The sequence below is a fragment of the Oncorhynchus nerka genome, linkage group LG15 (assembly GCF_034236695.1).
Source record: "Oncorhynchus nerka isolate Pitt River linkage group LG15, Oner_Uvic_2.0, whole genome shotgun sequence".
In the NCBI taxonomy this organism is placed as follows: Eukaryota; Metazoa; Chordata; class Actinopteri; order Salmoniformes; family Salmonidae; genus Oncorhynchus; species Oncorhynchus nerka.
In genome coordinates this window covers 1,113,505-1,137,877 of record NC_088410.1, presented here as the reverse complement: position 1 = coordinate 1,137,877, position 24,373 = coordinate 1,113,505, and the positions used below count along the sequence as shown (strand labels likewise).

Here is a 24,373-nt window from a genome sequence, read left to right as displayed (position 1 = left end):
TGTTGCCTATCTGTCTCTGTATCTGTCATTACCTCAGACCGTCCCTGCTGCCTATCTGTCATTACCTCGTATACTGTCCCTGCTGCCTATCTGTCTCTGTATCTGTCATTACCTCAGACCGTCCCTGCTGCCTACCTCTGTCTCTGTATCTGTCATTACCTCAGACCGTCCCTGCTGCCTATCTGTCTCTGTATCTGTCATTACCTCAGACCGTCCCTGCTGCCTACCTGTCATTACCTCGTAGACCATCCCTGCTGCCTACCAGTCATTACCTCAGACCGTCCCTGCTGCCTACCTGTCATTACCTCAGACCGTCCCTGCTGCCTACCTGTCATTACCTCGTAGACCGTCCCTGCTGCCTATCTGTCATTTCCTCGAGACCGTCCCTGCCTATCTCTGTCTCTGTATCTGTCATTACCTCGTAGACCGTCCCTGCTGCCTATCTCTGTCTCTGTATCTGTCATTACCTCGTAGACCGTCCCTGCTGCCTACCTCTGTCTCTGTATCTGTCATTACCTCGTAGACCGTCCCTGCTGCCTATCTGTCATTACCTCGTCAGAGACCGTCCCTGCTGCCTATCTGTCATTACCTCGCAGACCGTCCCTGCTGCCTACCTCTGTCTCTGTATCTGTCATTACCTCGTAGACCGTCCCTGCTGCCTACCTCTGTCTCTGTATCTGTCATTACCTCGTAGACCGTCCCTGCTGCCTACCTCTGTCTCTGTATCTGTCATTACCTCGTAGACCGTCCCTGCTGCCTATCTGTCATTACCTCGTAGACCGTCCCTGCTGACTACCTGTCATTACCTCGTAGACCGTCCCTGCTGCCTACCTCCGTCTCTGTATCTGTCATTACCTCGTAGACCGTCCCTGCTGCCTACCAGTCATTACCTCATAGACCGTCCCTGCTGCCTATCTGTCATTACCTCAGACCGTCCCTGCTGCCTACCTGTCATTACCTCGTAGACCGTCCCTGCTGCCTATCTGTCATTACCTCAGACCGTCCTGCTGCCTACCTGTCATTACCTCGTAGACCGTCCCTGCTGCCTATCTGTCATTACCTCATAGACCGTCCCTGCTGCCTACCTGTCATTACCTCGTAGACCGTCCCTGCTGCCTACCAGTCATTACCTCGTAGACCGTCCCTGTTGCCTATCTGTCTCTGTATCTGTCATTACCTCGTAGACCGTCCCTGCTGCCTATCTGTCATTACCTCGTGGACTGTCCCTGCTGCCTATCTGTCTCTGTATCTGTCATTACCTCGTAGACCGTCCCTGCTGCCTATCTGTCTCTGTATCTGTCATTACCTCGTAGACCGTCCCTGCTGCCTATCTGTCATTACCTCGTAGACTGTCCCTGCTGCCTATCTGTCTCTGTATCTGTCATTACCTCGTAGACCGTCCCTGCTGCCTATCTGTCATTACCTCGTAGACCGTCCCTGCTGCCTACCTGTCATTACCTCGTAGACCGTCCTGCTGCCTATCTGTCATTACCTCAGACCGTCCCTGCTGCCTACCTGTCATTACCTCATAGACTGTCCCTGCTGCCTACCAGAGTCATTACCTCGTAGACTGTCCCTGCTGCCTACCAGTCATTACCTCGTAGACCGTCCCTGCTGCCTACCAGTCATTACCTCGTAGACCGTCCCTGCTGCCTACCTGACATTACCTCGTAGACCGTCCCTGCTGCCTACCTGTCATTACCTCGTAGACCGTCCCTGCTGCCTACCTGTCATTACCTCGTAGACCGTCCCTGCTGCCTATCTGTCATTTCCTCGTAGACCGTCCCTGCTGCCTATCTCTGTCTCTGTATCTGTCATTACCTCGTAGACCGTCCCTGCTGCCTATCTCTTCTCTGTATCTGTCATTACCTCGTAGACCGTCCCTGCTGCCTACCTCTGTCTCTGTATCTGTCATTACCTCGTAGACCGTCCCTGCTGCCTATCTGTCATTACCTCGTAGACCGTCCCTGCTGCCTATCTGTCATTACCTCGCAGACCGTCCCTGCTGCCTACCTCTGTCTCTGTATCTGTCATTACCTCGTAGACCGTCCCTGCTGCCTACCTCTGTCTCTGTATCTGTCATTACCTCGTAGACCGTCCCTGCTGCCTACCTCTGTCTCTGTATCTGTCATTACCTCGTAGACCGTCCCTGCTGCCTATCTGTCATTACCTCAGACCGTCCCTGCTGACTACCTGTCATTACCTCGTAGACCGTCCCTGCTGCCTACCTCCGTCTCTGTATCTGTCATTACCTCGTAGACCGTCCCTGCTGCCTACCAGTCATTACCTCATAGACCGTCCCTGCTGCCTATCTGTCATTACCTCGTAGACCGTCCCTGCTGCCTACCTGTCATTACCTCGTAGACCGTCCCTGCTGCCTATCTGTCATTACCTCGTAGACCGTCCCTGCTGCCTACCTGTCATTACTCGTAGACCGTCCCTGCTGCCTATCTGTCATTACCTCATAGACTGTCCCTGCTGCCTACCTGTCATTACCTCGTAGACCGTCCCTGCTGCCTACCAGTCATTACCTCGTAGACCGTCCCTGTTGCCTATCTGTCTCTGTATCTGTCATTACCTCGTAGACCGTCCCTGCTGCCTATCTGTCATTACCTCGTGGACTGTCCCTGCTGCCTATCTGTCTCTGTATCTGTCATTACCTCGTAGACCGTCCCTGCCTATCTGTCTCTGTATCTGTCATTACCTCGTAGACCGTCCCTGCTGCCTATCTGTCATTACCTCGTAGACTGTCCCTGCTGCCTATCTGTCTCTGTATCTGTCATTACCTCGTAGACCGTCCCTGCTGCCTATCTGTCATTACCTCGTAGACCGTCCCTGCTGCCTACCTGTCATTACCTCGTAGACCGTCCCTGCTGCCTATCTGTCATTACTCTCAGACCGTCCCTGCTGCCTACCTGTCATTACCTCGTAGACCGTCCCTGCTGCCTACCTGTCATTACCTCGTAGACTGTCCCTGCTGCCTACCAGTCATTACCTCGTAGACCGTCCCTGCTGCCTACCTGTCATTACCTCGTAGACCGTCCCTGCTGCCTACCAGTCATTACCTCAGACCGTCCCTGCTGCCTACCTGACATTACTCGTAGACCGTCCCTGCTGCCTACCTGTCATTACCTCGTAGACCGTCCCCTGCCTATCTGTCTCTGTATCTGTCATTACTCGTAGACCGTCCCTGCTGCCTATCTGTCATTACCTCGTGGACTGTCCCTGCTGCCTATCTGTCTCTGTATCTGTCATTACCTCGTAGACCGTCCCTGCTGCCTATCTGTCTCTGTATCTGTCATTACTCGTAGACCGTCCCTGCTGCCTATCTGTCATTACCTCGTAGACTGTCCCTGCTGCCTATCTGTCTCTGTATCTGTCATTACCTCGTAGACCGTCCCTGCTGCCTACCTGTCATTACCTCAGACCGTCCCTGCTGCCTACCAGTCATTACCTCGTAGACTGTCCCTGCTGCCTACCAGTCATTACCTCGTAGACTGTCCCTGCTGCCTACCAGTCATTACCTCGTAGACTGTCCCTGCTGCCTACCAGTCATTACCTCAGACCGTCCCTGCTGCCTACAAGTCATTACCTCAGACCGTCCCTGCTGCCTACCAGTCATTACCTCGTAGACCATCCCTGCTGCCTACCTCTGTCTCTGTATCTGTCATTACCTCGTGCAGACCGTCCCTGCTGCCTACCTGTCATTACCTCGTAGACCGTCCCTGCTGCCTATCTGTCATTACCTCAGACCGTCCCTGCTGCCTACCAGTCATTACCTCAGACCGTCCCTGCTGCCTACCTGTCATTACCTCGTAGACCGTGCCTGCTGCCTACCAGTCATTACCTCGTAGACCGTCCCTGCTGCCTACCAGTCATTACCTCAGACCGTCCCTGCTGCCTATCTGTCATTACCTCGTAGACCGTCCCTGCTGCCTACCTCTGTCTCTGTATCTGTCATTACCTCGTAGACCGTCCCTGCTGCCTATCTGTCATTACCTCGTAGACCGTCCCTGCTGCCTACCTCTGTCATTACCTCGTAGACCGTCCCTGCTGCCTATCTGTCATTACCTCAGACCGTCCCCTGCTGACTACCTGTCATTACCTCGTAGACTGTCCCCGCTGCCTATGTCTCATTACCTCGTAGACCGTCCCTGCTGCCTATGTCTCATTACCTCGTAGACCGTCCCTGCTGCCTATCTGTCATTACCTCGTAGACTGTCCCTGCTGCCTACCAGTCGTTACCTCGTAGACCGTCCCTGCTGCCTATCTGTCATTACCTCGTAGACCGTCCCTGCTGCCTACCTGTCATTACCTCGTAGACCGTCCCTGCTGCCTACCAGTCATTACCTCGTAGACCGTCCCTGCTGCCTATCTGTCATTACCTCGTAGACCGTCCCTCACCCCATCTCACCCCTCGTTTCAGATGTTTAATTTACATCTTTTTACATTTGTTTTATTATGTTTTTTATATTTCATTTAGTTTTTATCAATATTTGTATATTTTAACTTTGAATGATATTGTTTTATATTTTTAATTATGAATATATAATATTGTGTTATGTTTATATCTGATATAAATATTTGAGTTTAATTATTATTGTTTTATATATTTTTAATTTATATCGAAGTTTTATTTGACTGGTTGTCTGTGTTTTGGGTTTGTTGTTGTTTCCCTCCCTCTTCCTGGTTTGTATTTAGGCCCTCCCTCTCCCAGCAGAGCCACACCCTCCTTCTACGTAGGCACGTCCCCGTCCCTCCCCTGCCTCGTTACCACGGTGAACGGCCACCGCTCCCACATGCTCCCACTGCCTCTTCCTCCTCATCCTCCTCTCACGCAAACCACACCTCTCTTCTCCTCCTTTGGTTATCCTCCACTCCTCCTCTCTCTCCTCCTCACCTCTCCACTCTCCCCTGGGCCTCTCCACTCCTCCTCCTCCTCCTCCTCCCTCTCCTCTCCTCCCCTCTCTACAAGTCTGGAGCAGCCAAGCCTGCCAGGTATCAAGCTAAAACTCTTAGCTTGTGAATAAATCATACAATCAATACTATTTTCAATATAATCAATACTATGATCAGTACATCGTATTACTATAGTATTATTGTAGTGTGTGTCCCCATAACTGTGGTTAGTGCTAGTAATAGTATTAGTAGCAGTATTAGTTGTAGTAGTATTAGTAGCAGTATTAGTTGTAGTAGTAGTATTTGCAGAATTATCAATAGTTGTAGTAGTATTATTTGCAGTATTGTTAATAATCATAACAGTGGTCGTATTGCTACTATTAGTTAGCAGCATTGTTAGTGTTGACCATTCTCTTGTGCTTGTTGTTGTTTTGGTACTAATACTAGTTCTACATGTAGTAGTGCTGCTTGTGGTGGTTTTAGTGTTAGTTATAGTCTAGATATTATAGATCTGTTGTTGTTGTTGTTTTGGTACTAATACTAGTTCTACATGTAGTAGTGCTGCTTGTGGTGGTTTTTAGTGTTAGTTATAGTCTAGATATTATAGATCTGTTGTTGTTGTTGTTTTGGTACTAATACTAGTTCTACATGTAGTAGTGCTGCTTGTGGTGGTTTTAGTGTTAGTTATAGTCTAGATATTATAGATCTGTTGTTGTTGTTGTTTTGGTACTAATACTAGTTCTACATGTAGTAGTGCTGCTTGTGGTGGTTTTAGTGTTAGTTATAGTCTAGATATTATAGATCTGTTGTTGTTGTTATGGTACTAATACTAGTTCTACATGTAGTAGTGCTGCTTGTGGTGGTTTTAGTGTTAGTTATAGTCTAGATATTATAGATCTGTTGTTGTTTTGGTACTAATACTAGTTCTACATGTAGTAGTGCTGCTTGTGGTGGTTTTAGTGTTAGTTATAGTCTAGATATTATAGATCTGTTGTTGTTGTTGTTTTGGTACTAATACTAGTTCTACATGTAGTAGTGCTGCTTGTGGTGGTTTTAGTGTTAGTTATAGTCTAGATATTATAGATCTGTTGTTGTTGTTGTTTTGGTACTAATACTAGTTCTACATGTAGTAGTGCTGCTTGTGGTGGTTTTAGTGTTAGTTATAGTCTAGATATTATAGATCTGTTGTTGTTTTGGTACTAATACTAGTTCTACATGTAGTTGTGCTGCTTGTGGTGGTTTTAGTGTTAGTTATAGTCTAGATATTATAGATCTGTTGTTGTTGTTGTTTTGGTACTAATACTAGTTCTACATGTAGTAGTGCTGCTTGTGGTGGTTTTAGTGTTAGTTATAGTCTAGATATTATAGATCTGTTGTTGTTTTGGTACTAATACTAGTTCTACATGTAGTAGTGCTGCTTGTGGTGGTTTTAGTGTTAGTTATAGTCTAGATATTATAGATCTGTTGTTGTTGTTTTGGTACTAATACTAGTTCTACATGTAGTAGTGCTGCTTGTGGTGGTTTTAGTGTTAGTTATAGTCTAGATATTATAGATCTGTTGTTGTTTTGGTACTAATACTAGTTCTACATGTAGTAGTGCTGCTTGTGGTGGTTTTAGTGTTAGTTATAGTCTAGATATTATAGATCTGTTGTTGTTGTTTTGGTACTAATACTAGTTCTACATGTAGTAGTGCTGCTTGTGGTGGTTTTAGTGTTAGTTATAGTCTAGATATTATAGATCTGTTGTTGTTGTTGTTGTTGTTGTTTTGGTACTAATACTAGTTCTACATGTAGTAGTGCTGCTTGGTGGTATGGTGGTGTGTAGATGGGGTAAGGTGGGGTGGTATGGTGGGGTTGTAAGGAGGTATGGTGGTGTGTAGATGGGGTAAGGTGGGGTTGTATGGTGGTGTGTAGATGGGGGAAGGTGGGATTGTATGGTGGTGTGTAGATGGGGAAGGTGGGGTACTATGGTGGTGTGTAGATGGGGGTAAGGTGGGGTGGTATGGTGGGGTTGTAAGGTGGGGTTGTAAGGAGGTATGGTGGTGTGTAGATGGGGTAAGGTGGGGTTGTATGGTGGTGTGTAGATGGGGTAAGGTGGGGTTGTATGGTGGTGTGTAGATGGGGTAAGGTGGGGTGGTATGGTGGGTGTAGATGGGGTATAGGTGGGGTGGTATGGTGGTGTGTAGATTGGGTAAGGTAGGGTTGTATGGTGGTGTGTAGATGGGGTTGTATGGTGGTGTGTAGATGGGGTGGTATGGTGGTGTGTAGATGGGGTATGGTGGGGTTGTATGGTGGTGTGTAGATGGGGTAAGGTGGAGTTGTATGGTGGGGTGGTATGGTGGGCTGGTATGGTGGGGTTGTATGGTGGTGTGTAGATGGGGTAAGGTGGGGTTGAATGGCGGTGTGTAGATGGGGTAAGGTGGGGTGGTATGGTGGTGTGTAGATGGGGTTGTATGGTGGTGTGTAGATGGTGTATAGGTGGGGGTGTATGGTGGTGTGTAGATGGGGTAAGGTGGGGTTGCATGGTGGTGTGTAGATGGGGTTGTATGGTGGTTTGTAGACAGGGTTGTATGGTGGTGTGTAGATGGGGTAAGGTGGGGTTGTATGGTGGTGTGTAGATGGGGTAAGGTGGGGTGGCATGGTGGTGTGTAGATGGGGTAAGGTGGGGTTGTATGGTGGTTTGTAGATGGGGTAAGGTGGGGTTGTATGGTGGTGTGTAGATGGGGTAAGGTGGGGTGGAATGGTGGTGTAGATGGGGTAAGGTGGGGTGGTATGGTGGTGTGTAGATATGGTGGTGTGTAGATGGGTGGTATGGTGGTGTGTAGATGGGGTTGTATGGTGGTGTGTAGATGGGGTAAGGTGGGGTTGTATGGTGGTGTGTAGATGGGGTTGTATGGTGGTGTGTAGATGGGGTTGTATGGTGGTGTGTAGATGGGGGTGGTATGGTGGTGTGTAGATGGGGTGGGTGGTATGGTGGTGTGTAGATGGGGTAAGGTGGGGTTGTATGGTGGTGTGTAGATGGGGTTGTATGGTGGTGTGTAGATGGGGTGGTATGGTGGTGTGTATATGGGGTGGTATGGTGGTGTGTAGATGGGGTAAGGTGGGGTTGTATGGTGGTGTGTAGATGGGGTATAGGTGGGTGTGGTATGGTGGTGTGTAGATGGGGTTGTATGGTGGTGTGTAGATAAGGTGGGGTGGCATGGTGGTGTGTAGATGGGGTATGGTGGTGTGTAGATGGGATAAGGTGGGTTGGTATGGTGGTGTGTAGATGGGGTAAGGTGGGGTGGTATGGTGGTGTGTAGATGGTGTATAGGTGGGGTTGTATGGTGGTGTGTAGATGGGGTAATGTGGGGTTTATGGTGGTTTTTGTAGATGGGGTAAGGTGGGTTGTATGGTGGTTTGTAGATGGGGTAAGGTGGGGTGGTATGGTGGTGTGTAGATGGGGTAAGATGGGGTTGTATGAGTGGTGTGGATGGGGTGGGGGTGGCATGGTGGTGTGTAGATGGGGTGGTATGGTGGTGTAGATGGGTGGTATTGTGTGTGTAGATGGGGTTGTATGGTGGGTGTAGATGGGGTAAGGTGGGGTGGTATGGTGGTGTGTAGATGGGGTTGTATGGTGGTGTGTAGATGGGGTTGTATGGTGGTGTGTAGATGGGGTAAGGTGGGGTGGTATGGTGGTGTGTAGATGGGGTTGTATGGTGGTGTAGATGGGGTGGTATGGTGGTGTGTAGATGGGGTGGGTGGCATGGATGTAAATGTGGTGTGTAGATGGGGTGGTATGGTGGTGTAGATGGGGTTGTATGGTGGTGTGGTATGGTGGTGTGTAGATGGGGTGGTATGGTGGTGTGTAGATGGGGTAAGGTGGGGTTGAATGGTGGTGTGTAGATGGGGTAAGGTGGGTTGGGATGGTGGTGTGTAGATGGGGTATAGGTGGGGTGGTATGGTAGTGTGTAGATTGGGTAAGGTGGGGTTGGATGGTAGTGTGTAGATTGGGTTGTATGGTGGTTTGTAGATGGGGTAAGGTGGGGTGTAATGGTGGTGTAGATGGGGTAAGGTGGGATTGTATGGTGGGTGGTATGGCGGTGTGTAGATGGGGTAAGCTGGGGTGGTATGGTGGTGTGTAGATGGGGTGGTATGGTGGGTGTGTAGATGGGGTAAGGTGGGTTTGTATGGTGGGGTTGTATGGTGGTGTGTAGATGGGGTAAGGTGGGATTGTATGGCGGTGTGTAGATGGGGTAAGGTGGGGTTGGATGGTAGTGTGTAGATTGGGTTGTATGGTGGTTTGTAGATGGGGTAAGGTGGGGTGTAATGGTGGTGTGTAGATGGGGTAAGGTGGGATTGTATGGTGGGGTGGTATGGCGGTGTGTAGATGGGGTAAGCTGGGGTGGTTTGGTGGTGTGTAGATGGGGTTGTATGGTGGTGTGTAGATGGGGTAAGGTGGGGTGGTATGGTGGTGTGTAGATGGGGTTGTATGGTGGTTTGTAGATAGGGTAAGGTGGGGTTGTATGGTGATGTGTAGATGGGGTAAGGTGGGATGGAATGGTGGTGTGTAGATGGGGTAAGGTGGGGTTGTATGGTGGTGTGTAGATGGGGTAAGGTGGGGTTGAATGGTGGTAATAAGGGGTAGTGTGTCAGCAGGGTAATAAGGGGTAATAAGGGGTTGTGTGTCAGCAGGGTAATAAGGGGTAATAAGGGTGGTGTATCAGCAGGGTAATAAGGGGTAGTGTGTCAGCAGGGTAATAAGGGGTAATAAGGGGTAGTGTGTCAGCAGGGTAATAAGGGGTAATAAGGGGTAGTGTGTCAGCAGGGTAATAAGGGGTAATAAGGGGTAGTGTGTCAGCAGGGTAATAAGGGGTAGTGTGTCAGCAGGGTAATAAGGGGTAATACGGGGTAGTGTGTCAGGAGGGTAATAATGGGTAGTGTGTCTGCAGGGTAATAAGGGGTAGTGAGTCAGCAGGGTAATAAGGGGTAGTGTGTCAGCAGGGTAATAAGGGGTAGTGTGTCAGCAGGGTAATAAGGGGTAGTGTGTCAGCAGGGTAATAAGGGGTAGTGTATCAGCAGGGTAATAAGGGGTAATAAGGGGTAGTGTGTCAGCAGGGTAATAAGGGGTAATAAGGGGTAGTGTGTCAGCAGGGTATTAAGGGGTAGGGTGTCAGCAGGGTAATAAGGGGTAGTGTCAGCAGGGTAATAAGGGGTAGTGTGTCAGCAGGGTAATAAGGGGTAGTGTATCAGCAGGGTAATAAGGGGTAGTGTATCAGCAGGGTAATAAGGGGTAGTGTGTCAGCAGGGTAATAAGGGGTAGTGTGTCAGCAGGGTATTAAGGGGTAGGGTGTCAGCAGGGTAATAAGGGTGCAGTGTGTCAGCAGGGTATTAAGGGGTAGGTGTCAGCAGGGTAATAAGGGTAGTGTGTCACAGGGTAATAAGGGGTAGTGTGTCAGCAGGGTAATAAGGGGTAGTGTGTCAGCAGGGTAATAAGGGGTAGTGAGTCAGCAGGGTAATAAGGGGTAGTGTGTCAGCAGGGTATTAAGGGGTAGTGTGTCAGCAGGGTATTAAGGGGTAGGGTGTCAGCAGGGTAATAAGGGGTAGTGTGTCAGCAGGGTAATAAGGGGTAGTGTGTCAGCAGGGTAATAAGGGGTAATGTATCAGCAGGTTAAAGTGGTGATGAAGGGGTTGATCGCAGTGTCTTTGTTTGTTTGTGTGTGTGTTTGTGTGTGTCCTATGTGTTTTTGTGTGTGTGTGGGTGTGTCAGGTTCTCGGGGCTCTGAGTCCAGTCCCCACGGCTCTCCCACACTTGGCCAGCAGGGCGGCTCCAGCGAGGATGTCTGGGTTCTCCGAGCTTCTCCTCGCAGGTACGAGGGTGTGTTGTTGTGTTTGTGTATTGGTAGGTGTATTGTGCAGTTGTGTGTGTTATTAATTAATATAGTTAATTAATATAGTTAATTAATATAGTTAATTAATATAGTTAATATAGTTCATTAATATAGGTAATTAATATAGTTAATTAATATAGTTAATTAATATAGTTAATATAGTTAATTAATATAGTTCATTAATATAGTTCATGAATATAGTTAAATAATATAGTTAGTTAATATAGTTAATTAATATAGGTAATTAATATAGTTAATTAATATAGTTAATTAATATAGTTCATTAATATAGTTAATATAGTTAATTAATATAGGTAATTAATATAGTTAATTAATATAGTTAATATAGTTCATTAATATAGTTAATATAGTAAATTAATATTGTTAATTAATATAGGTAATTAATATAGTTAGTTAATATAGTTAATTAATATAGTTAATATAGTAAATTAATATTGTTAATTAATATAGGTAATTAATATAGTTAGTTAATATAGTTAATTAATATTGTTAATTAATATAGGTAATTAATATAGTTAGTTAATATAGTTAATTAATATAGTTAATATAGTCTATTAATATTGTTAATTAATATAGGTAATTAATATAGTTAGTTAATATAGTAAATTAATATTGTTAATTAATATAGTTAGTTAATATAGTAAGTTAATATTGTTAATTAATATAGTTCATTAATATAGTTAATATAGTTTATAGGGTAGGAGTAACAGGTTAATATGTATAATGGAATATGGTGCCATCAGAAAGTATTCAAACCCCCTCGACTTATTCCACATATTTGTTGTTACAGCCTGAATTCAGATTAAATATGTGTTTTCTCACCCATCTACCCACAATACCCCATAATTACAACATAAAATACAGGCTCAATAATGTGAGTCTTTCTGGGTAAGACCCCGAGTCAATACTGTGAGTCTTTCTGGGTAAGACCCTGAGTCAATACTGTGAGTCTTTCTGGGTAAGACCATGAGTCAATACTGTGAGTCTTTCTGGGTAAGACCCCGAGTCAATACTGTGAGTCTTTCTGGGTAAGACCCTGAGTCAATACTGTGAGTCTTTCTGGGTAAGACCATGAGTCAATACTGTGAGTCTTTCTGGGTAAGACCCTGAGTCAATACTGTGAGTCTTTCTGGGTAAGACCCTGAGTCAATACTGTGAGTCTTTCTGGGTAAGACCCTGAGTCAATACTGTGAGTCTTTCTGGGTAAGACCCTGAGTCAATACTGTGAGTCTTTCTGGGTAAGACTGAGTCAATACTGTGAGTCTTTCTGGTAAGATGAGTCAATACTGTGAGTCTTTCTGGGTAAGACCCTGAGTCAATACTGTGAGTCTTTCTGGGTAAGACCCTGAGTTATTACTGTGAGTCTTTCTGGGTAAGACCCTGAGTCAATACTGTGAGTCTTTCTGTAAGACCCTGAGTCAATACTGTGAGTCTTTCTGGGTAAGACCCTGAGTCAATACTGTGAGTCTTTCTGCAAGACCCTGAGTCAATACTGTGAGTCTTTCTGGGTAAGACCCTGAGTCAATACTGTGAGTCTTTCTGGGTAAGACCCTGAGTCAATACTGTGAGTCTTTCTGGGTAAGACCCTGAGTCAATACTGTGAGTCTTTCTGGAGTACTGTGAGTCTTTCTGGGTAAGACCCTGAGTCAATACTGTGAGTCTTTCTGGGTAAGACCCTGAGTCAATACTGTGAGTCTTTCTGGGTAAGACCCTGAGTCAATACTGTGAGTCTTTCTGGGTAAGACCCTGAGTCAATACTGTGAGTCTTTCTGGGTAAGACCCTGAGTCAATACTGTGAGTCTTTCTGGGTAAGACCCTGAGTCAATAATGTGAGTCTTTCTGGGTAAGACCCTGAGTCAGTACTGTGAGTCTTTTTGGGTAAGACCCTGAGTCAATACTGTGAGTCTTTCTGGGTAAGACCTGGAGTCAGTAAGACCCTGAGTCAATACTGTGAGTCTTTCTGGGTAAGACCCTGAGTCAATAATGTGAGTCTTTCTGGGTAAGACCCTGAGTCAATACTGTGAGTCTTTCTGGGTAAGACCCTGAGTCAATACTGTGAGTCTTTCTGGGTAAGACCCTGAGTCAATACTGGTTAGAATCACCTTTGACAGCGATTACAGCTGTGAGTCTCTCTGGGTAAATCTCTAAGAGCTTTGCACACCTGCATTGTACAACATCTGCCCTTATTATGTTAAAAATTCTTTAAACTCTGTCAAATTGGTTGTTGATCATTGCTAGACAACCATATTTATATGGCATGGTCAATGGAAACCAAGTTTAAAAACTCTGACGCGTTTCGGATACCTGTGCTTAGTTCCATTACGTTTCCTTTTCATCCTGAAAAACTCCCAGTCCTTACCCATAACATGATGCAGCCACCACCTATGCTTGAAAATATGGAGAGTGAAACTCAGTAATGCGTTGTATTATCAGGTTCGAAGGTAAGACCCAGATGCAGACTGTGTCGGAGTAACAATGTTTATTACAGCAACAGGGCAGGCAAACGACAGGTCAAGGCAGGCAGGGGTCGATAACCAGAGTAGTGGGGGAAAGGTATAGGACGGCAGGTAGGCTCAGGGTCGGGTCAGGGGCAAGCAGAGTGGTCAGGCAGGCAGGGGTCGATAACCAGAGTAGTGGGGGAAAGTTACAGGATGGCAGGTAGGCTCAGGGTCGGGTCAGGGGCAAGCAGAGTGGTCAGGCAGGCAGGGGTCGATAACCAGAGTAGTGGGGGAAAGGTATAGGACGGCAGGTAGGCTCAGGGTCGGGTCAGGGGCAAGCAGAGTGGTCAGGCAGGCAGGGGTCGATAACCAGAGTAGTGGGGGAAAGGTATAGGATGGCAGGTAGGCTCAGGGTCGGGTCAGGGGCAAGCAGAGTGGTCAGGCAGGCTGGCTCAGAGACAGGACACGCAAGTGTCAAAACCAGGAGGACGAGAAAAAGATAGACTGGGGGGAAGCAGGAGCTGAGACAAAAACGCCGGTTGAGTTGACAAACAAGACGACCTGGCAACGGACAAACAGAGAACACAGGTATGAATACCCAGGGATAATGGGAAAGATGGGCGACACCACCTGGAGGGGTGGAGACAAATCACAAGGACAGGTGAAAGAGATCAGCATGTACCGTGCTTTGAACTGGCAACGGACAAACAGAGAACACAGGTATGAATACCCCAGGGGATAATGTGGAGCAGGAAAGATGGGCGACACCACCTGGAGGGGGTTGGAGATAATCACAAGGACAGGTGAAACAGATCTATCCAAACACTCTTCCTGTTTAAACAGGATGCATATCCAAACACTCTTCCTGTTTAAACAGGATGCATATCCACACACTCTTCCTGTTTAAACAGGATGCATATCCACACACTCTTCCTGTTTAAACAGGATGCATATCCAAACACTCTTCCTGTTTAAACAGGATGCATATCCAAACACTCTTCCTGTTTAAACAGGATGCATATCCAAACACTCTTCCTGTTTAAACAGGATGCATATCCAAACACTCTTCCTGTTTAAACAGGATGCATATCCAAACACTCTTCCTGTTTAAACAGGATGCATATCCAAACACTCTTCCTGTTTAAACAGGATGCATATCCAAACACTCTTCCTCTTTAAACAGGATGCATATCCAAACACTCTTCCTGTTTAAACAGGATGCATATCCAAACACTCTTCCTGTTTAAACAGGATGCATATCCAAACACTCTTCCTGTTTAAACAGGATGCATATCCAAACACTCTTCCTGTTTAAACAGGATGCATATCAAACACTCTTCCTCTTTAAACAGGATGCATATCCAAACACTCTTCCTGTTTAAACAGGATGCATATCAAACACTCTTCCTGTTTTAAACAGGATGCATATCCAAACACTCTGTATTCAGGACAAAACGTGAATTTCCTTGCCACATTTTTTTCAGTATTTACTTTAGTGCTTCCTGTTTAAACAGGATGCATGTTTTGGAATAATATTTTTTATTTTGTACAGGCTTCCGTCTTTTCACTCTGTCAATCAGGTTAGTATTGTGGAGTAACTACAATGTTGTTGACCCATCCTCACTTTTCTATCACTGTAACTGTTTTAAAGTCACCATTGGCCTCGTGATGAAATCCTGAGCGGTTTCCTTCCCCTCCGGCAACTGAGTTAGGAAGGACGCCTGTATATTTTATAGTGACTGGGTGTATTGATACACCATCCAAAATGTAATTAATACCAGGCTCAAGGGATATTCAATGTCTGTTTTTTGGGGTGTCGGGTGGGGAGGGTTTTACTTGGCTCATTGCGCTCTAGCGACTCCAGAATAATATTACTGTAATATTAATAACAACTGGCGGGTCCAGGTGCTTGCAGGCTGACTCCAGTCAGTCAATTGAACGGTGTTTCCTCCGACATATTGGTGCAGCTGGCTTCTGTGTTAAGTGGGCGGGTGTTAAGCAGCGGTTTGGCGGGTCATGTTTCAGAGGACGTAACATGACTCGACCTTCGCTTCTCCAGAGCCTGCGATGAGTGATGAGAAAATATCACAATTGGGAGGAAAAGGGGTAAAAAAAAGATATACAAAAATGATGTAATCCATTTAAAATTCAGGCTGAAACAAAATAAAATGTGGAGGAAGTCAAGGGGTACTTTCTGAAGGCACTGTATTTCTGTGCCTGTGCATAATAGATGACGTTGATCATAGCATTATTACTATCAGAAATAAGAGAGGTCCTAGAATAGAACCATGAGGAACACCACATTCTATCTATCTATTCCTAGAATAGAACCATGAGGAACACCACATTCTATCTATTCCTAGAATAGAACCCTGAGGAAAACCACATTCTATCTATTCCTAGAATAGAACCCTGAGGAACACCACATTCTGTCTATATATTCCTAGAATAGAACCCTGAGGAACACCACATTCTGTATATCTATTCATAGAATAGAACCCTGAGGAACACCACATTCTGTCTATATATTCTAGAATAGAACCCTGAGGAACACCACATTCTGTCTATATATTCCTAGAATAGAACCCCTGAGGAACACCACATTCTGTATATCTATTCATAGAATAGAACCCTGAGGAACACCACATTCTGTATATCTATTCATAGAATAGAACCCTGAGGAACACCTGTATACATTCTGTATATCTATTCATAGAATAGAACCCTGAGGAACACCCACATTCTGTATATATATATTCCTAGAATATACCACCCTGAGGAACAGAACCACATTATATCTAAACCTCTGTGTGTGTGTGTCCAGGTCTGTGTGTGTGTGTGAACACCACAATGTGTGTGTGTGTGTGTGTTTGCGTTGGTCGTGCGTGCGTGCGTGCAACTAGTGCGTGCGTGCGTGGAGCGTGCAGCGTGCATGTATGTACATTTGTGGATGTGTGTAGGTGGTGACCGTAGCAGCAGTGTGGGTAGTCTGGGCAGCGTTCGTTCCCTCGGCAGCGTCCAGAGTTCTGGAAACACACAACACGCCCTGAATACTGCAACCTCCTCCGCCTGCCACAGCACACGTTACTGTAATACACGCCAGCTAACAGCAGCCTGAACACACACGGCCTCAATGCTCCCGGGCCCACGCGCAGTCGGAGGGAGTCAAGGTGGGTGTCAGTCTTCCTCTGATTGACCAGAGGAACTAAGCCTGTCATCTGGTGTGTGTTTCAGGCTTCTGTGTGTGTGTGTGTTTCAGGTTTGTGTGTGTGTGTGTTTCACAAGTGTGTGTGTGTGTTTCAGGTTTGTGTGTGTATTGTGTGTGTTTCAGGTGTGTGTGTGTGTTTCAGGTTTGTGTGTGTGTTTCAGGTTTGTGTGTGTGTGTGTGTTTCAGGAGTGTGTGTGCGTTTCAGGTTTGTGTGTGTGTTTCTAGAGGTTTGTGTGTGTGTGTGTGTGTTTCAGGAGTGTGTGTGTTTCCTAGCCACAGTGATGTGTGTGTAACAGGAGCAGTTGGAGCAGGCAGCAGGTGTATTACTTGTAGAATAATAGTGTGTTTCACAAGTGTGAATAATGACCAGTGTTTCACAGGTACCCAGAATAATATTACTGTAATATTAATACCAACTAGTGTGTCTGTGTGTGTTTACCAACTATAATAATAGGAGTGTCTGTGGCAGGCAGCAGGTACCCAGTGTTTCAGGTGATAGGCAGCAGGTGTGAATAATATTTGTAACAACTAGAATAAACTAACAGGACCAGTCCAGGTCTTCTTCAGAATAAATTACTGTAATATTTCACAGAATAATAGTGTCCACTGGAGCAGGGCAACCCAGCTCTAGAATAATAGTGCATGTGTGTGTTTATGTTTAGCTCTAGCCACAGTGATGTCCCAGTCAAGTCCAAGCAGGCAAAGGAGCATCTGTTGAGCAGTCCAAGTCTGTGGAATAATAGTAACAGGCAGTCCAGGTACCAGAATAATATTACTGTAATATTAATAACAACTAGAATAATAGTAACAGGACCAGTCCAGGTCTGTGGAGCAGGCAGCAGGTACCCAGAATAATATTACTGTAATATTAATAACAACTAGAATAATAGTAACAGGACCAGTCCAGGGTCTGTGGAATAATAGTAACAGGACCAGTCCAGCAGGTACCCAGAATAATATTACTGTAATATTAATACCAACTAGAATAATAGTAACAGGACCAGTCCAGGTCTGTGGAGCAGGCAGCAGGTACCCAGAATAATATTACTGTAATATTAATAACAACTAGAATAATAGTAACAGGACCAGTCCAGGTCTGTGGAGCAGGCAGCAGGTACCCAGAATAATATTACTGTAATATTAATAACAACTAGAATAATAGTAACAGGACCAGTCCAGGTCTGTGGAGCAGGCAGCAGGTACCCAGAATAATATTACTGTAATATTAATAACAACTAGAATAATAGTAACAGGACCAGTCCAGGTCTGTGGAGCAGGCAGCAGGTACCCAGAATAATATTACTGTAATATTAATAACAACTAGAATAATAGTAACAGGACCAGTCCAGGTCTGTACCAACTACTGTAATATTAATAACAACTAGAATAATAGTAACAGGACCAGTCCAGGTCTGTGGAGCAGGCAGCAGGTACCCAGAATAATATTACTGTAATATTAATAACAACTAGAATAATAGTAACAGGACCAGTCCAGGTCTGTGGAGCAGGCAGCAGGGAATAATATTACTGTAATATTAATAACAACAGAATAATAGCAGCAGTCTGTACCCAGAATAATATTACTGTAATATTAATAACAACTAGAATAATAGTAACAGGACCAGTCCAGGTCTGTGGAGCAGGCAGCAGGTACCCAGAATAATATTACTGTAATATTAATAACAACTAGTAATATTAATACTACTAGAATAATAACAGGACCAGTCCAGGTCTGTGGAGCAGGCAGCAGGTACCCAGAATAATATTACTGTAATATTAATAACAACTAGAATAATAGTAACAGGACCAGTCCAGGTCTGTGGAGCAGGCAGCAGGTACCCAGAATAATATTACTGTAATATTAATAACAACTAGAATAATAGTAACAGGACCAGTCCAGGTCTGTGGAGCAGGCAGCAGGTACCCAGAATAATATTACTGTAATATTAATAACAACTAGAATAATAGTAACAGGACCAGTCCAGGTCTGTGGAGCAGGCAGCAGGTACCCAGAATAATATTACTGTAATATTAATAACAACTAGAATAATAGTAACAGGACCAGTCCAGGTCTGTGGAGCAGGCAGCAGGTACCAGAATAATATTACTGTAATATTAATACCAACTAGAATAATAGTAACAGGACCAGTCCAGGTCTGTGGAGCAGGCAGTAGGTACCAGAATAATATTACTGTAATATTAATAACAACTAGAATAATAGTAACAGGACCAGTCCAGGTCTGTGGAGCAGGCAGCAGGTACCCAGAATAATATTACTGTAATATTAATAACAACTAGAATAATAGTAACAGGACCAGTCCAGGTCTGTGGAGCAGGCAGCAGGTACCCCAGTAAATAATATTACTAGAATAATAGTAACAGGACCAGTCCAGGTCTGTGGGAGCAGGCAGCAGGTACCCAGAATAATATTACTGTAATATTAGGCAGAGCAGCAGGACCAGTCCAGGTCTGTGGAGCAGGCAGCAGGTTCTAACTGTCTGAGCAGTAGCAGGACTGTCTGGACTGTCTGACTATGAGTTTGGCTCATTTCAATTGGCTGGCTGACTGACTGGCTGGCTAACTAATTGACTGACTGGTTTGGCTGACTGACTGGCTGGCTAACTAGTTGACTGACTGGCTGGCTGACTGACTGGCTGGCTGGCTAACTAATTGACTGACTGGTTGGCTGACTGACTGACTGGCTGACTAACTGACTGGCTGGCTGACTGACTGGCTGGCTGGCTAACTAATTGACTGACTGGCTGACCGACTGACTGACTGGCTGGCTAACTAATTGACTGACTGGCTGGCTGGCTGACTGACTACTAACTGACTGGCTGGCTAACGAATATGAATGCATAACAACAGTCAGTCTGACTAACTTCTGACTGACTGACTGACTTTCTCTGACTTTCTGACTTTCTAACTGACTGACTTTCTAACTAACTGACTGACTTACTTTCTAACTGACTGACTTTCTGACTGACTGACTTTCTAACTGACTGACTGACTGACTTTCAACTGACTGACTGACTTTCCTAACTGACTCACCAACTGGACTGACTTACGGCTTTATAACTGACTGACTGACTTTCTAACTGACTGACTGACTTTCTAACTGACTGACTAACTAACTGACTGACTGACTGTCTAACTGACTGACTGACTGACTGTCTAACTGACTGACTGACCGACTGACTGTCTAACTGACTGATTGACTGACTGACTGACTGTCTAACTGACTGACTGTCTAACTGACTGACTGACTGACTGTCTAACTGACTGATTGACTGACTGACTGTCTAACTGACTGACTGACTGTCTGTCTAACTGACAGACTGACTGACTGACTGACTGTCACAACTGACTGACTATCTGACTGTCTAACTGACTGACTGACTGACTGACTGTCTAACTGACTAACTGACTGTCTGACTGACTGACTGACTGTCTAACTGACTGACTGACTGTCTAACTGACTGACTGACTGTCTAACTGACTGTCTAACTGACTGTCTGACTTTCTGACTGACTGTCTAACTGACTGACTGACTGTCTGACTGACTGTCTAACTGACTGTCTAACTGACTGACTGACTTACTGACTGACTGTCTGACTGACTGACGGACTGTCTGACTGACTGTCTAACTGACTGACTGACTGACGGACTGTCTGACTGACTGTCTAACTGACTGACTAACTGACTGACTGTCTAACTGACTGACTGACTGACTGACTGACTGACTGACTGACTGACTGACTAACTGACTGACTGTCTAACTGACTGACTGACTGTCTGACTGTCTAACTGACTGACTGACTTACTGACTGTCTGACTGACTGACGGACTGTCTGACTGACTGTCTAACTGACTGACTGACTGACGGACTGTCTGACTGACTGTCTAACTGACTGACTAACTGACTGACTGTCTAACTGACTAACTGACTGACTGTCTAACTGACTGACTGACTGACTGTCTGACTGACTGACTGACTGTCTGACTGACTGTCTGACTGACTGACTGACTGACTGACTAACTGACTGACTGACTGTCTGACTGACTGACTGACTGACTGACTAACTGACTGACTGACTGACTGTCTGACTGACTGACTGACTGACTGACTGACTGTCTAACTGACTGACTGACTGACTGACTGACTGTCTGACTGACTGTCTGACTGACTGACTGACTGTCTGACTGACTGACTGACTGACTGACTGTCTGACTGACTGACTGTCTAACTGTCTAACTGACTGACTGTCTAACTGACTGTCTGACTGACTGACTGACTGTCTGACTGACTGACTGACTGACTGACTGACTGTCTGACTGACTGTCTGACTGACTGTCTAACTGACTGACTGTCTGACTGACTGACTGACTGACTGACTGACTGTCTGACTGACTGTCTGACTGACTGTCTAACTGACTGACTGACTGTCTGACTGACTGACTGTCTGACTGACTGACTGACTGTCTAACTGACTGACTGACTGTCTGACTGACTGACTGACTGTCTGACTGACTGACTGACTGTCTGACTGACTGACTGACTGACTGACTGTCTGACTGACTGACTGTCTAACTGTCTAACTGACTGACTGTCTGACTGACTGACTGACTGACTGACTGACTGACTGTCTGACTGACTGACTGTCTGACTCTGACTGTCTGTGTTTCTTTAGCTGCTACTAAGAGTCCATCTGGTTGTCCTCCTCAAGAACAGCACTCCTTTGACTGACTGACTGACTGACTAACTGACTGACTGACTGTCTAACTGTCTAACTGACTGACTGTCTGACTGACTGACTGACTGACTGTCTGACTGACTGACTGTCTAACTGTCTAACTGACTGACTGTCTGACTGACTGACTGACTGACTGACTGACTGACTGACTGACTGTCTGACTGACTGTCTGACTGACTGACTGTCTGTGTTTCTTTTAGCTGCTACTAAGAGTCCATCTGGTTGTCCTCCTCAAGAACAACGCTCCTTTGATCGCAAGGCAGAGGCAGATGTGAAGGTGAGGTCTGTGTGTGTGTTTGTGTGTGTGTTCGGGCATGAGCGTGTGTGTGCCTGTTTGTGTGTGAGTTTGTGTGTGTGTGTGTGTGTGTGTGTGTGTGTGTGTGTGTGCATTTGTGTGTGTTGTCTCACCAGAGACAGATTTCTTTGCTGTTTCAGTTTATTGTTTCTGCTTCCTGAAGCTTCCCTCCATCATTCAGTGGCTTGGAATGTGTTGCTGTTCGCTGGACGTTGTTCTCAGGACACCGTGGTTAACACCCCTACTCTAACAATAAGAGAGTCAGGACACCGTGGTTAACACCCCTAGGACACCGTGGTTAACACCCTACTCTAACAATAAGAGAGTCAGGACACCGTGGTTAACACCTACTCTACTCGTGGTTAACAATAAGAGACAGGACACCGTGGTTAACACCCCTACTCTAACAATAAGAGAGTCAGGACACCGTGGTTAACACCCCTAGGACACCGTGGTTAACACCCCTACTCTAACAATAAGAGAGTCAGGACACCGTGGTTAACACCCTAGGACACCGTGGTTAACACCCCTACTCTAACAATAAGAGAGTCAGGACACCGTGGTTACACACCCCTACTCTAACAATAAGAGAGTCAGGACATCGTGGTTAACACCCCTACTCTAACAATCAGGACAAGAGAGACAGGACACCGTGGTTAACACCCCTAGGACACCGTGGTTAACACCCCTACTCTAACAATAAGAGAGTCAGGACACCGTGGTTAACACCCCTACTCTAACAATAAGAGTCAGGACATCGTGGTTAACACCCCTACTCTAACAATAAGAGAGACAGGACACCGTGGTTAACACCCCTAGGACACCGTGGTTAACACCCCTACTCTAACAATAAGAGAGTCAGGACACCGTGAGTTAACACCCCTACTCTAACAATAAGAGAGTCAGGACACCGTGGTTAACACCCCTACTCTAACAATAAGAGAGTCAGGACACCGTGGTTAACACCCTACTCTAACAATAAGAGAGTCAGGACACCGTGGTTAACACCCTACTCTAACAATAAGAGAGTCAGGACACCGTGGTTAACACCCCTACTCTAACAATAAGAGAGTCAGGACACCGTGGTTAACACCCCTACTCTAACAATAAGAGAGTCAGGACACCGTGGTTAACACCCCTACTCTAACAATAAGAGAGTCAGGACACCGTGATTAACACCCCTACTCTAACAATAAGAGAGTCAGGACACCGTGGTTAACACCCCTACTCTAACAATAAGAGAGTCAGGACACCGTGGTTAACACCCCTACTCTAACAATAAGAGAGTCAGGACACCGTGGTTAACACCCCTACTCTAACAATAAGAGAGTCAGGACACCGTGGTTAACACCCCTACTCTAACAATAAGAGAGTCAGGACACCGTGGTTAACACCCCTACTCTAACAATAAGAGAGTCAGGACACCGTGGTTAACACCCCTACTCTAACAATAAGAGAGTCAGGACACCGTGGTTAACACCCCTACTACACTCTAACAATAAGAGAGACAGGACACCGTGGTTAACACCCCTACTCTAACAATAAGAGAGTCAGGACAGTTCAGGACACCGTGGTTAACACCCCTACTCTAACAATAAGAGAGTCAGGACACCGTGGTTAACACCCCTACTCTAACAATAAGAGAGACAGGACACCGTGGTTAACACCCCTACTCTAACAATAAGAGAGTCAGGACACCGTGGTTAACACCCCTACTCTAACAATAAGAGAGACAGGACACCGTGGTTAACACCCCTACTCTAACAATAAGAGAGTCAGGACACCGTGGTTAACACCCCTACTCTAACAATAAGAGAGACAGGACACCGTGGTTAACACCCCTACTCTAACAATAAGAGCCATGGGATCTTTAGTGACCACAGAGAGTCAGCGTCCCATCAGAAAGATGTAGTTAGATGACGTTACAGGCTGTCTCAGTGTTGACCCCTCTCATTGAGTTGTTCCACTTCCTGAACTAGAGTCTCATGGATACAGAACATGTGCAGTTAGTCCTCATTCAGTAAGTGACGTTACAGGCTGTCTCAGTGTTGACCCCTCTCATTGAGTTGTTCCACTTCCTGAACTAGAGTCTCATGGATACAGAACATGTGCAGTTAGTCCTCATTCAGTAAGTGACGTTACAGGCTGTCTCAGTGTTGACCCCTCTCATTGAGTTGTTCCACTTCCTGAACTAGAGTCTCATGGATACAGAACATGTGCAGTTAGTCCTCATTCAGTAAGTGACGTTGCAGGCTGTCTCAGTGTTGACCCTCTCATTGAGTTGTTCCACTTCCTGAACTAGAGTCTCATGGATACAGAACATGTGCAGTTAGTCCTCATTCAGTAAGTGTCTCAGTGTTGACCCTCTCATTGAGTAACTCAAGTTGAAGGCCGACCAGGGTACTGCAAGCTGCCATTAGCAGCTACAATTACCCTCACAACTTATTCTGTGTACAATTTCTAATAATCGGTTCCAGGACATACTTCTGGTGTATTAGAAGCAATATTTGGTACCGTGGTCATCGTTTTTCCGTTCACTATAATTGGGGATACTGTTTTCTACTAACAAAGGCCTGCAATACTGCGGTCGGGCTTGAACCTCCGTGGTTTTAACGAGAGGGGGCAGTTGTTCTCCCCTGATTAGATGGCTATCTCTACTGCCCCTGGGGGTAAAGGATGTCAGTCTAACCCTAACAACCAATCACTGAGCTGAGCTGTGTCACCTGACCTCACAGAGACATACAGAGCCTCTGGACTCCCTCCTCCCTCCCCCACCCTGTTCTAGAACTCTGGTATCTATGTTCTACAGCTCTGAGAATATTCTGTGTTCTAGAACGATGAGAGTGTTCGGTTGAAGAGCTCTGAGAATGCTGATAGTTCTAGTCTTC

General features: G+C 45.7%; 1 pseudogene; it reads left to right on the top strand.

Moving 5' to 3' along the window:
* LOC135560293 (caskin-1-like) overlaps positions 1-24,373 on the top strand; it is a 123,215-nt pseudogene that overhangs the window by 87,159 nt on the left and 11,683 nt on the right.